This window comes from Schistocerca serialis, chromosome 1 (genome assembly GCF_023864345.2).
Source record: "Schistocerca serialis cubense isolate TAMUIC-IGC-003099 chromosome 1, iqSchSeri2.2, whole genome shotgun sequence".
NCBI classification, from domain to species: Eukaryota; Metazoa; Arthropoda; class Insecta; order Orthoptera; family Acrididae; genus Schistocerca; species Schistocerca serialis.
The window spans coordinates 1,169,751,488-1,169,767,075 of record NC_064638.1 but is presented as its reverse complement, the minus strand read 5'-3'; positions in this window follow the sequence as shown (position 1 = coordinate 1,169,767,075).

Here is a 15,588-nt window from a genome sequence, read left to right as displayed (position 1 = left end):
ATAACGTTGGGTTTTCTGGGGAAAGACACGACTCTTCTTTTGTCTTCGATGCAGTAGGATTTTGAGAAATCTTGCAATAACGCCAATTCCTTCTGATTCAGAGTTGTTGTTTCATCTTCTGTGATTCCCATTGTTTCTAAATTCCAGAAACGTCGTAAAATATCGTCTGTTGTTGTCGCTGTCTCTAAACTGATGTAGTTTGCCGTCACAAAGTTAGCCGTGGTGCTTGATTTGCTTCCACTAAGAATCCAACCTAGAATGGAAGGTACCAGAACAACTGATGACGTTAGTCGAATTGGAGGGGAATCTTTAACGATTTTCCAATAGTAATCTGCTCCGATAAGAATCTCGATGGGAAGATCTTCTGTACCATCCCTTAGGTCCGCAAACTGAAATCCTCGTGTGCGTACAAGTTTTCTTAAATCGGAAGGCACAGTTGGGTGCGCGGAAAATGAGTATGTGCTTTCAAACGCAGTCATAGACGTCTTGGAATTAAACCATGTACCCTGTAGTGTGAATTCAACGTCTCTACGATGCGTTGAAGTTGCGGATGGCATTTCAAAGGCGTTGACAGATAGATCACGATGTTCTATACTTCTTAAACCTAGCTCATCAATCAGGAACTTGGAAATGAAGCTTGACTGACTACCGCTATCCAGAACGCAGCGAGTAAGTTTGCTTAATCCTGCGGGTCCACTGATCCAAACTCGAGCTGTATGAAGATAAGTAAAACCTGCTGAACTTACGTCGATTCTCCCTACAGATGTAGAGCTAATTTGCTGAGAAGATGAAGAAGAGGCAGCAATGTCAGTACAGGTAGCTTTGTGATGACTTTTCTTGCACTTAGAACACGAGACCTTGCCCTTCTTACTGCAATTTCTAGTAGTATGACCTCGGTTTAGACGTACAAAAACAGCGATTATCTTGCTTTAGTTTATCGATACATTGTTGGCTGTCAGTTACTATGTTGCAGTCTTGGGCCCAATAAGAGCGAGCTTCGCAAAATACGCAATATGGTTGTACCGGTACTTCTCGTTTAGGCTTACGCGGATTTTTCGCTTGCTTTGAATTTATGTGAAGCGCTGCTGCAGTGGGCGTGAAGCTAGGAGATGACTGATATTCTGTACGAATCTTTTGTGCAGTGAGAGCACAACGAACTACTTCTTCCAAAAAGTTAAGTAGTTTCAGTACATCTCCTTCCGCTACTTCGGTTCTTCTAGCATGAATGACCCATTTCTGGCACATTTCAGCGGGAAATGCACGGAGAATTTTCGGAGTGAGAATTTTACCGTATGCCACGACGTCTTCTCCTAAGGCACGCAGTGCTTGAACACGACGGTTAAATTCTAGGAATGTACTGTTCAGCGTTTCAGGTGTCGCTGACTGTACAGGCTTTAGCGCATCCAAATAATCGAGGTGCGCCTGTATAATGCGATTGCTATCTCCGTATCTATTCAATAAAATTTTCCTTGTTTCTTCATACGTGTTGGCCGTTATAGGTATTCCATCTACTAGCGACTTCGGTTCGCCTGATAGATACCCTCGTAGGAAAACATGTTTGTTTACTGTAGAAAGGGATGGATCTCTATCAATGGTCGATTCAAATTCTTCCCAGAAGCGGGACCACATTTCGACATCTCCACAAAATGACTCAAGCTTAATTGCTGGTAGCTTGATAGAGTGGAATACAGTTGGTTGTGTGAGCACTGGTGGTGACGTGATATGCATCTGCGACGTTGAGGCTGAAAGCTTGTAATCAATTGCTTTTGTAGCCTTCTGTATAGCGCGTTTGACTTTGTCTACATATTCCTCACAGCTCAGCACGTCTGCATTGTATTCATCGTCAGAGAGAAAATTATGAATAGCGTCATCTAATGCAACGAGCTTCTCTAGAGTTTCTTGAAGACGTTCCCTGTAATGTTCAAAATCATCAAACGGGCTTTCTATGGTAAGAGCATCAACAGCCGCACAAAACCGCGTAGCATTAGCCCTCTCCCTAGTTCGCTTTCTTTTGAAGTTTGCTAACTGTATCTCTGATTGGTCCTGCATTATGTCTTACTAAAGACGGCTGTTGTAAGATTGTTTTCGAGTGCGCTTGTGAATAGCTTAAACGTTTAATAAGTAGCGTATGCGCAAACGTAAGTGAACGAAAACCTTTTAATAAAACTAGCTACACTGAGTGCAAGTTTCAGGCTTGCAATACAAAGCCGCAAAAATTGTTTTGAAGCAACCAGTTCATGCGATCATATTACATTGGAATTGACTTAGCTTGTGATGCGGTCCGACGTCGTCTCTTGTTTCCTACAGCGTGAAGTAAGCCGTTAATTGTTGAAATCACGCAGGAAATCGCAATTTCTTCCCGGGTTTCGGCACCAAAATATTACGGACACACAACACCGTGATTCCAATACAACATTAATTTTATTTCTCTCCAAGGCACGTACATCATGGAATATAAAACATTAATTCAAGGATAATCAATATTTCCAGAGTGTCTATAATTACAAATATCAACCCGCAACACCCTCTGAGATTTTCACCTTCTCCCCACCCTTACTTCCATTACCTAAATGGCGGTTCCCTGATGCATCGTGATGTGTCTTACTAATTGACCTTTTCTTTTAGTCAAGTTGTGTCATAAATTTCTTTTTTTCCCAATTCGATTCATTACATCGTCATGCGTTATTTGGGTGATCTATCTAATTTTCAACATTCTTCTGTAGCACATCATTTCTTCTGTTCTATTTTTTTCTGAAATGCTTATTGTCTACGTTCACTTCTATACAAAGCAATATTCCATACAAATAACTAAAGTAAATATTTCGTAACATCAAAATTTATATTCTATTTCAACAGGTTACTCTTTGTCAGAAAATCTTTTATTGCTTCTGCCAATCTGCATATCGTATCGTCCGTACCTCGGCCAAATAAAAATCTCATCTACTATTGTCTGTGTCATTTCCTAATCTAATTCCCTCAGCGTTACTTGGTTTAATCCAACGGTATTGTATTACCGTTGTTTTTGTTCATGTTCATCTTATAACCCCTTACCAAGACACTATATTCAACTGCTCTTCGAATCCTTTGCTGTCTCTGACGGCATTTCATCGGCAAACCTCAAAGTTTTTATTTTTTCTCCGTGAACTTTGATTCTATCATCAGATTTCTTTTTGGTTTCTTTTACTGCTTGCTCAGTGTACAAAATGAATAACATTGGGCTTCAAACTACATCTCTGTCTCACTCCCTTCTTAACCATTGCTCTTGTTTCATGTTCTTTGCCTCTTATAACTGCTGTCTGGTTTCTGTACAGTTCGTGAATAACCATTGGCGTCCTGTTTTTTTACCCTTGCTACCTTCAGAATTTCAAAGAGTGTAGTCCAGTTAATATTGACAAAAACTTTTTCTAAATCTACGAATGTTATAAACTTAGGTGTATCCTTCTTCAATTTCTAAGATAAGCCGTAGGGTCAGTATTATATCGCGTGTTCCTAGATTTCCCTCATTTCCAAACTGATATTCCGATCTTTCCCAAAGTCGGTCTCTACCAGGTTTTCCATTCTTCTGAAAATAATACGCGCCAGTATTTTACAGCAATGAGTTATTAAACTGGTAGCTCGGCAACATTCACACCCGTCTGCAGCTGCCTTTTTTTTTCAAGTACAGCGTTGCTACAAATGACTGAAGCCATTTCACATGTTTTCTGGTACTGCACGACTTTTGTCACCTCAGTTACTAGAGGGCAGAAAATGAAGAAACAAGTAAAGATGTATCATTTGACATATTGTCACAGGGCTTTCCACAAGCATAGAATAACTCAAAAAGATTTTTTCCATATTACAAGTGTTCGATGTGTGCCGCCCACTAATTCTGCAGATGTCATGTCGATAGTCAAGTTCCTCCCATGTTCGGGGCAGCGTGTCCCTATCAGTCTTTTCAAAAGCACTGTTGCGAGCTCAGAGCTGTGGTAGGTTTGTTGGTAGAGGAGATGCAAACACTGAATCTTTCACATAACCCCAAACAAAAAATTCGCATGGGATTAGATCAAGAGAGCGTGGAGGCCATGACATGAATTGCTGGTCATCAACCCCACCATGACTGATCAATCGGTTTCTCAATTTCGTGTTTAGAATTCAGGTACATCATGATGGAAGAGGGCTGGAGCATCATCCCATTGGCAGATGAAGTCCGCACTGTTGGTATCCATTTGTGGCACAAACCAATTTTCCAACGTGTCCAGATACACAGGTCCTGTAACAGTCGTTTTGCAGAAGAAATAGGGACCGACAACTTTAAACCGTGAGACTCCACACAACACATTAACTTTTGGTGCATCTCGAATGTCCTGCACGATAGTGTGGGTAATCTCTGACCCCCAAATTGGCACACTGTACCTGTTCACTGTGTCATTCACAAAAAGTGTTCCTTCATCACTGAAGCTGAGTTTCTCACAAAACCTGTCCTCTTCCACAAGACGTTGCAGCTCTGCTGAAAATTCAAAGAGTCTAACTTTGTCATCGGGAGTCAGGGCTTGTAGCAATTGCAAGCGGAAACGCTTCAGTTTCAGTAGTTTCCATAAGATCTTCCAGCTAGTCGGTTGTGGTACGTTCAGCTCTCTGCTTGCGCTGTCGTTGACTTGTGTGTGCTACGTGCGAAACTCGCCCGCACGCGGTCTGTCGTTCCTTCACTCAACGAGTTTCTTTGCGTGGCCATCCTCCGCACCAAGCACAGAAATATTTCTTTTGTAAAATTGAAAACGATGTATTCAGACATACCAGTAGCAGAAACAATGAAATCACAGATAAGAACCTAAAACCACCTAGCCAACTCCCCGATGAACAGATTAAGGAAATACATTAATAAAGCTCATAACAGAACAAAATTACTTCCAATTCAATAACGAATTTTATTTACAAGAAGAAGGATTACCAATGGGGTCCCCAGTGTCAGGAGCCTTTGCAGATATTTTTATAAACCACGTTGAACAGATCATTTTCACAAAAAAAATTGCAAAAGAATACAACATACTATACTAGTTCAGGTACATGAATGATGTCCTCTGCTTAATAGATGAATCACAAACAATAATTGAAAAATTACTTACTGGCTTCAGCAAAGTACATAAAAATATAAAATTCACAATGGAAAGAGAACAGAATAACCAAATTAATTTTCGGGATATAACAATCAAAAAGCAAAACAATAAGCATACTTTGAAACTTACCGCAAACACACAGCAACTGACATTACATCTCCCAATCCTCAAACCACCCATATTCACAACAGCAAGCAGCACTTTGACACATGTTCCATAGATTCAACACAATCCCATTCGACAAAGAAAACTACCAAAAAGAACTGGACATAATAATGCAGATAGCAGAAGCAAAGGGGACAATAGTAACACGGTCACAAAGCTAAACAACAAATTTAAAAGTAAAATGAAAGCAGAAAGCACAAAACCATTGACGGCATCACAACAAAACCAAATACAATCATAATCACTCAGTACCAGAAGAACTACACAAAACAATCAGGAAAACATAAGAGAAAACACAAGATATTACACAATGACTTACAAACGCAAACTCACACATAAAATCACCTGACAGGGAATGAGCTTAGCGTACACAACAGACAATTCTATCCAAAAATACTCTCTAAAATTGTCAAAAAAGGGAGATATACAGGGTGAGTCACTAACTGTTGCCACCAAGAATAACTCCGAAAGCATGAGAGGAGCTGAAAAGTTTGTGGGACAAAAGTTGCAGGGGACAACGAGGGCCATAATATGACGTTGGTTTTTTGTTGCTATGTGGGGTCGCTTCAGAGATATGAAGGTCAACTTTGTTTTTTTAAATGGGATACTATAGTTTGTTACATAGTATCTGATAGCGGCTGTCGAGACGAATCCAATGGTGTGTAACAGTAAGGTCTTTGAAGGCCAATTAAGATCACAAAGGTGGCATGAAGTTCCATTTACAGAAGGTGTTCGAAATGATGACTATTGGCATCAATGCAGTGTTGTCCGCGGTTCGTGGTCTTGCGGGAGCATTCTCACATCCCGCGCACGGGGTCCCGGGTTCGATCCCCGGCGGGGTGAGGGATTTTCTCTGCCTCGAGATGACTGACTGTTTTGTGTCTTTCATCATCATTTCATCCTCGTTCACTCTCAAGTCGCCGTAGTGGCGTTAAGGAACTTGTGGAGCGGCGACCGAACCGCCCCGCGAGGGGTCTCCCGGCCACCAATCCCATACGCTCATTATTATTATTATTATTATTATTATTATTAATGCAGTGATGCAACCTTCTTATCGTGGATTCAGTTGTATTCCTTATTACATCGGCGCTTATCGAAGCACATGCTCTGGCAATTCTCTCACGTATCTTCAGGTGCAGTTGGAACGTCTTTATAAACAATGTCTTTTACGAATCCCCACAAGAAAAAATGCAGAGGCATCAAGTCTGGCGAACGAGTCAGCCATGACACATCTCCTCCGCGTCCAATACAACGATTTGGGTCCTGTCTCTGCAACTCATTTCTGGCCATCATTGAAAAATGTGCCGGACACCCATCGTGTTGATCCGCATTCTGTTCCTTGTTCCTAAAGGTTTTTTATTCCAATAACAGGCCTAATGTTTCTTGCAGAAATGTCGTGTGTTTCCTACCATTAAGATTTCCTTAGATGAATTAGGGGCCTATGATTCTGTCCTCCAGAATCCCCACAATACATTCACCGACCACGGTTTATCGTGTGCAACTTGCCGCAGCCAACAGGGATCTTCAGTTGTCCGATAATGCTTGTTATGAAAATTAACATTTCCATGGTCGTGAATGTAACCTCGTCAGTAAATAAAATCAAATTAATAAATGTGCCATCCCTCTGAATCTGAAGTTGCGCCCATCGGCAGAATTGAAAGCGACACATGCCAGTTAATTCTTGGTGGAGAGTGATATGCTAAGGATGAATTTATGGCGATGCAGATCACGAACAACACTACTCTGGCTCATGCCAGATTCCCTTTCGATTTGACGTGAACTAACACAAGGATCTCGAACCACGGTGGCAAGAGTACCAATTTCCGTTCCCTCGTTAGTAACTTTCCTTTGCCGGGTATGTTTCTGATGCGTTAAACATCCAGTTGTTCTCATATTTATCGTACACATGTTGAAATATAAGACGTGTAGGGTGAGTACGTTGAGGATATCTTTCAGCGTATAAGTGTCTTGCTCTCACTGAATTTCGTTGGTATTCTCCACAAATGAGAAGCATATCGACTTGTTCTTCGAAGGAATGAATCATTGACATTCGCTTGATCTACGATACAAGTCTTACCGTTCCTGTTAGTGTTGTATTGTGAAACCTTCGAATGGTGTTTACATATCAACAGCACGATAGATGGATACACCGTATTCGGTGAATGTTTACTATTTGCGCGATACACGAGAGAGAATTGTCAGAGAATGTGCTTCGATAAGTGCAGAAGTGATAAGGAATACCACTCATTCCATGATAAGAAGATTGCAGCTCTGTATTGGTGGGGCGGAGAGGGAGATAAGAAGGAAGAGGAAGGTACCTAATTACAGTATATCGTTACAAAATCTTCATAGAAATATTTTAGTATCTGATGGACTTCAGTTTAAATAGGGAGTAAGAACGATGCTTTTGGCAATTAAAAATAAAATCCAGACGACTGGTTTTCATTTAGTGGTAAGTTATCTACCAAACATTGTACAGAATATTTACGTTGTGTTAATTGTAAGTTGACCGATTGCCGGTTGGGATTGCTTGGAGCGTATAACGCCCGTTATACGTCACTCTTCCCTAACATCCTAACCTCAAGTCCTGTCAAGGGAAAAACCACGTGACATAAGCCAATGTTACCCTCTGAAAGGATTTTTCGAATTTTGAACGCGTGTTTGTCTAACGAATAAGGGTATCGGACTGTAATTTTGATTATATTGCAATTAATAGAAAAAAAAACTAAACACGCTTTAACTTTGGGGGATTTCTGAAAGTAGTACAATTCATATACGAATGAAAAAATGAACGGTCGCCAGCCCAGTTGGGCACATTGATTTGGAAACATAAGTTTAAGAAAACTGAATATTAGTTGTTGAAGTGACTTTCATTAAGATTTCCCCTTGACTAGCACATAGGATACAAACTGACACAGTGCACTCTGAGCTGTATGTAGCAGCAGTCACCAGTAATGCACATACTAGAAGTCATAGAGAGCAAAATTGTACGAAACACTAATTAGATCTACACTGGAGATTGTTGCTTGGATCACCACTGAAGTGTTCCTGCAAGAAGTGCGGAACTAAAATTGGCCAGGAGGGGCTTCTGAGTTAACTGACATATAAATACCACAAATAAAGGTAATTGATATCATAAATACACTCTTTATATCCCTCTGCTTATATTTGTTTCCCTTAATAGCAATTATATTCCAATTATCTTTCTGATATGAGAAGAATATGGTGGGGACCCGTAAACTGATATTGTATCACTAGTCGTGATTATTTCAGTAGCAAAAATTAACTCAACTAAAGTTAATTCCTAGCTTCACTTGGAATAGCTTATGTTTTTACTTTTCAAGGCAAATTGTTCAACACTGAGGTCAATTAACTTAAAAAAAATCTTTCATGATAGTAATCAAGGCTTAATTATGTTTGAAATAAGTTTAACTTACATGCCTTTTTCATCAGCTGTGAAACAGGTATTTTAGACAGTGACATTTACACAGTCTGCCACTAATTTTTTGCAAAACGATACTTGGCAATAAACTGAGAGTACTTTAGCAACATTCTAACTAACTTCAACTTTTGCTAATCCTTGCACATTTGACAAATATAAATAAACCACTAGTTCATTTGAAACAGGATACTCGGTTTTATAAACACTTAGAAGAGGACCCTGAATAGGTTCATTATCAGGATAGGAGATATGGTTCCAAACACAGATTTATAGCATTTGGATTATTATTAAAATCACTCACATAATTAACTGGTCCATGCTCTGTATATATATATCTGTATGCATGAAGTATGGAGCAGTGACGAGGTTGCAGTGGCAAGCGACGTGGCGGCTAACTGTACTCACGGCTCTTGATGTTTGAATGCTCCATAAAATTTCTTCTTGGCGACGGATTTTTAACGTGTTAGAGCCATTCCTTATTGCTAAGAGTACCAAGCAACAGCCAAATCCACATCCGAGGCAAAATTCCTTGCAAAGCGGCTTCCAATTGCCTCCTTTGGCACCGTCAATGTGTACCGTGCAATGACTAGCCACTGACTGCCTACCGTTCACAGCAAGGAGCCGCCCAGTTCGACCGCCAAAACAACCTTTTACAACGCACCGTGCCACTTCCGTTGATGAAGGATTTTTCTACGTCTTTTACATTTGACAATACAAGTGCCTTAAGCATGAACCCGCTTACAATGCCAGAAAATTTAAAGCTTCCTCTCACAAATCAATGACCTTAACTAACAAAGAATAAACACTTCGTAATTACAGACACAAAGTTACATAACATAAACCGACTTCTAATCGATATAAGTGTTACAAGCGGACAAAGCAAACCAGTCATCCACATCGCCGGCCGCGGGGTGAGAAGTCGTGCGGGGAGAGCTCCCACAGTGCAGGCTTCAAACGTCTTTTGTGAATTCCCTTTTTGCTGTCCACTGGAATGTCAATCAAGCGCGCAGACGTACCAAACTCTTCAAATTTAACCACACTCCTGAAGCAGTTATCACGATATGCATATCGTGTCGCGAAGTATTTTGGCAGTAGTAACTTTAAATCCGCTTAATCTGCTCCAGTGAAATGAAATGATGGTGTAGTATTGATGGCCGGGAGTCCCCACCTGGGAAAGTTAGGCCTCCGAACTGCAAATCTTTTCAGTTGACGCCACATTGGGCGGTTTGCGTGTCGATGATGGTGATGAAATGCTGATGACGAAAACACAGTACCCAGGCTCGGAGCGAAGAAAATCTCCGACCCGGCCAGGCACCGAACCCGGGCCCACTGCATGGAATCTGGCGCACTGGGCACTCAGCCAAGGGGGCGGACATCCGCTCCAGTTACAGTTACAGATAGTAGTCCGGCAAGCAATTGGCTATTGTTTGACAAACACAGGCGCAAACGGTCAAACCTTTTGTCTAATCGATGAAGGATTTTTCTACGTCTTTTACATTTGACAATACAAGTGCCTTAAGCATGAACCCGCTTACAATGCCAGAAAATTTAAAGCTTCCTCTCACAAATCAATGACCTTAACTAACAAAGAATAAACACTTCGTAATTACAGACACAAAGTTACATAACATAAACCGTCAATCAAAATTTCTCTCAGGGACGTCAAACGCTGTCTGTGATTGACAATCGTGTCAGGTGTAGCCTGTGTTTGAGAAAGAAGTCAAGCAGGCGGCGCACTGCCACATAGTTTGACAAACTATGATGGGAAAAGTGGCAGTTGACCCTAAATAACGAAAAGTGTGAGGTCATCCACACGAGTGCCTAAAGGAACTCGTTAAACAACAGTTACACGATAAATAAGTCTAACCTAAAAGCCGTAAATTCAGCTAAATACTTAGGTTTTACAATTACGAACAACTTAAATTGGAAGGAACGCACAGAAAATGTTGTGGGGAAGGCTAACCAAAGACTGCGTTTTATTGGCATAACACTTAGAAAATGTAACAGATCTACTAAGGAGACTGCCTTCACTACGCTTGTCCGTCCTCTTTTAGAATACTGCTGCGCGGTGTGGGATCCTTACCGGATAGGACTGACGGAGTATATCGAAAAAGTTCAAAGAAAGGCAGCACGTTTTGTATTATCGCGAAATATGGGAGAGAGTGTCACAGAAATGATACAGGATTTGGGCTCGACATCATTAAAAGAAAGGCGTTTTTCGTTGCGACGGAATCTTCTTATGAAATTCCAATCACCAACTTTCTCCTCTGAATGCTAAAATATTTTGTTGACACCGACCTACATAGGGTGGAACGATCACCAAGGTAAAATACGAGAATTCAGAGCTCGTTCTTTCCGCGCGCTATACGAGATTGGAATAATAGAGAATTGTGAAAGTGGTTCGATGAACCCTCTGCCAGGCACTTAAATGTGATTTGCAGAGTATGCACGTAGATGTAGAAACACGCGAAATTTTATAGAAATTGTTTGATCGTCTACCGAGATATTAACACTCAGCAAAGAATAATGCAGTGCCTCAGGAGGCAACAATGGCTGCCTTGCACAGCACCGTCAGCTCGTATACGTTGGCTGCGCCAGAAAAACGAATGCACAGCGGCAGAAACCTCTGGACTTTATTTATACCGATTCATATCTGAGTAGCCGAACAGCCAACTTACAGTTTAACTATACTGTAACGCCTAGTTGATTCTCATCATGCTTCAAATGGCGTAGAAGTGGAACGCGTTGATCGACATATTCGTGAACGAAATAAGCATTAAGAATGAGTCATTTCATTGTCAGAATATCTGGTCAACAACGAAGTGTGCGCCGATACGTTTTACGAGATACAGCCGCCCAGAGTGGCCGAGCGGTTCCAGGCGCTTCAGTCTGGAACCGCGCGACTGCTACGGTTGCACGTTCGAATTCTGCCTCCTTAGGTTAGTTAGGTTTAAATAGTTCTAAGTTCTAGGGGACTGATGACCTCAGTCCCATAGTGCTCAGAGCCATTTTGCGCGATACAAACAGCAAACGCCCGCACCTCGTGTACGCGAGGAATTACGAGCAGCTCGTGAGACCTTCGAGGCGGTGGAGTCGTTCCGCAGACATTGCGCTCGCTTCAGTGGTATGACAGGATAACGACTCTGTTCGCGGAAAACGACAATTCCACGGCAGTTACGAGATAGCAGGGGGTATCGTGGGAGAAGGAGGAAACGCTTACAAGCGCAGCCTGCAAGGTTCCAGCGCCGGTGGCCGACAGGACAATGCAGAGACTGCGTGGCAGCCACAACAAAGGGACACTCGACTAACTGCTTCTGATAGCCCTCTAACGTCCCGCCGACAGCTGGGCCACTGGAGGGAGACCACCGCTGTGGTTTTGGCAATGTTTAAAGACTTGTGTCTCTCGTATAGTGTCTCACAGCCCCCTTGCCTGGGACGGTATGTATACACACGACTCTAAATTGTTTGCACAAAGTAATACCTCAGGTGACTATCTCCATACACTGTAATACATTGCCCCACCAAAAAAAGAAGCATATATAAGAGAAGAAACGAAATAAAGCTTCATGGGTTCAGATGGCTCTAAGCACTATGGGACTTAACATCTGAGGTCATCAGTCCCCTAGACTTAGAACTACACTACTGGCCATTAAAAGTGCTACACCAAGAAGAAATGCAGACGATAAAAGGGTATTCATTGGATAAATATATTATACTAGAACTGACATGTGATTATGTTTTCACGCAATTTGGGTGCATAGATCCTGAGAAATCAGTACCCAGAACAACCACCTCTGGCCGTAATAACGGCCTTGATACGCCTGGGCATGAGTCAAACAGAGCTTGGATGGTGTGTACAGGTACAGCTGCCCATGCAGCTTCAACACGATACCACAGTTCATCAAGAGTAGTGACTGGCGTATTGTGACGAGCCAGTTGTTTGGCCACCATTGACCAGATGTATTCTATTGGTGAGAGATCTGGAGAATGTGCTCGCTAGGGCAGCAGTCGAACATTTACTGTATCCAGAAAGGCCCATACAGGACCTGCAACACGCGGTCGTGTATTATGCTGCTGAAATGTAGGGTTTCTCAGGGACTGAATGAAAGGTAGAGCCACGGGTCGTAACACATCTGAAATGTAACGTCCACTGTTCAAAGTGCCGTCAATGAGAACAAGAGGTGACCAAGACGTGTAACCAATGGCACCCCATACCATCACGCCGGGTGATACGCCAGTATGGCGATGACGAATACACGCTTCCAATGTGCGTTCACCGCGATGTCGCCAAACACGGATGCGACCATCATGATGCTGTAAACAGAACCTGGATTCATCCGAATAAATTACATTGTGCCATTCGAGCACCGAGGTTCGTCGTTGAGTACACCATAGCAGGCGCTCCTGTCTGTGATGCAGCGTCAAGCGTAACCGCAGCCATGGTCCCCGAGCTGATAGTCCATGCTGCTGCAGACGTCGTCGAACTGTTCGTGCAGATGGTTGTCTTGCAAACTTCCCCATCTGTTGACTCAGGCATCGAGATGTGGCTGCACGATCCGTTACAGCCATGCGGATAAGATGCCCGTCATCTCCACTGCTAAGTGATACGAGGACGTTGGGATCCAGCACGGCGTTCCGTATTACCCTCCTGAACCCACCGATTCCATATTCTGCTAAGTCATTGTATGTCGACCAACGCGAGCAGCAATGTCGCGATACGATAAACCGCAATCGCGATAGGCTACAATCCGACTTTTATCAAAGTCAGAAACGTGATGGTACGCATTTTTCCTCCTTACATGGGGCATCACAACAATGTTTCACCAGGCAACGCCGGTCAACTGCTGTTTTTGTATGAGAAATCGGTTGGAAACTTTCCTCATGTCAGCACGTTGTAGGTGTCGCCACCGGCGCCAACCTTCTGTGAATGCTCTGAAAAGCTAATAATTTGCATATCACTGGATATTCTTCCTCTCGTTTAAATTTCCCGTCTGTAGCACGTCATCTTCGTGGTGTAGCAATTTTAATGGCCAGTAGTGTATCTCCGGTGTAGTACCTCGCAGCCTACAGAAGATTACCCTCTTGCAAGGGGTGGTACGTACGCAAATAATTGTTGATCAGTCATGACTATAAATTGTTTGCACAAAGTAATACCTCAGGTGACTATCTCCATACACCGTAATACATTGCCCCACCAAAAAAGTGAAGCATACGAGGTGCGACAATAAGTAATGAGACTGTTGTCAAAAAAATATGTTGCTTACCGTTTTAGTCAAGTTTAGTATTGTCTCGTTCAAAGTAGTTCCCTTCTGATTGCACACACGTTTTCCAGCGCTTCTGCCAATGGTAACATTTATGGAACTCATCTTCTGTAATATCCTCCAAGACCCTCGTCACAGCTTTTTGGACCTCTTATGTTGTTTGAAAATGGTGTCCCTTGACCGCCGTTTTGACTCTTGGAAATAGAAAAAAGTCGCACGGAGCGACATCTGGTGAATAAGGTGGCTGTGGTAGTACTGAAATTTGTTTTGAGGTTAAAAATTGCTGTACTGACAGAGCAGTATGGGATGGCGCATTATCGTGATGCAGAATCCAATTATCAGCAATGTTGGCACAGACACGAAGGACTCTTTTTCCGAAGTCTTTCTAAAATTTAACTGTTTGTCCAGGAGGCACCCACTCCTTATGAACAATTCCCTTGGAATCAAAGAAGCACACAAGCATGCATTTCACTTTTGACTTTGACATGCGAGTTTTTTTTGGTCTGGGTGATCCCTTTGAGCACCACTGCGAACCTTGGCGTTTTGTCTCTGTATCGTACTGAAGAAACCTACTTTCATCATCAACAATTCTGCATTGATTTCCGTTTGCCCTAACAGATCGGCTGCCACATTTTTCCGTGTTTCTCGCTGTTGTAGTGTGAGACTTTTGGGGACCATTTTTGCACAAATCTTTCTCATACCAAGATCTTCAGTTATTATTAGACGAACGGTTTCTTGATTGATGTTCAGATCTTCTGCAATCATTTTCACGGATAATATTCGATCAGATCGTACGAGTTCACGCACCCTGGCCAAGTTGACATCCGTCCGTGAGGTTGATGGTCGTCCACTGCGGTCTTCATCTTCAACATTCGTTCTGCCTTCACTTAACATTTTATGCCAACGAAAAACTTGAGCTCTTGACATAACCTCCTCTCCATAGTCCTTCTGAAGCTTACCGTAAGTTGTCGTCGCGTTTTCACCCAATATAACACAAAAAGAAATGGCATTCCTTTGCGCAATATTATGCGGTTCCATTTCTGTGACGAGAGACACAAACACATGTTAACTTATTACAGCACAACTCACGTCTGAGCAGTTGCATCGATGTGCCACTTGGACTAGAAGCAGCTTATAGACCAAGGTCAAAGATTTGTGCCTACGCAAGCCTGCAGGGTTGCAACATCTTGCGAAGAAAATCAGTCTCGTTACTTTATTGTTGTACCTCGTATATAAGAGAAGAAAGAGACGAAATAAAGCTTCATTGGCTGAGAGGATATGTGATGATGTTCTGTGATTGCAAAATCGTTCAAATTTACAAAGAGCTTGATGGTGAAACCTTCCCTACTCCTCTATATCTCCTTTGTTCCCTTCTACAATAAGCTATGAAACCTTTCCTTAGGATTTCTATCTCCTTCTTAATAATAACAAATGAAATCTTCCCTTTGAAATTTATTCTCTTTCTCAATCTTTGCATGCAAATTTAATTTCTGCTTATTAAAAGTGATTTTCTGATTATTTCGACGAAACATAGAATACAAAATTGTTAAGGCTTTCGGGGCCACTTGTTGACAAACTGCCTATTGGCTTCTGTCTCGGGTTCTTCGGCCGACGTTCATCTTATGAT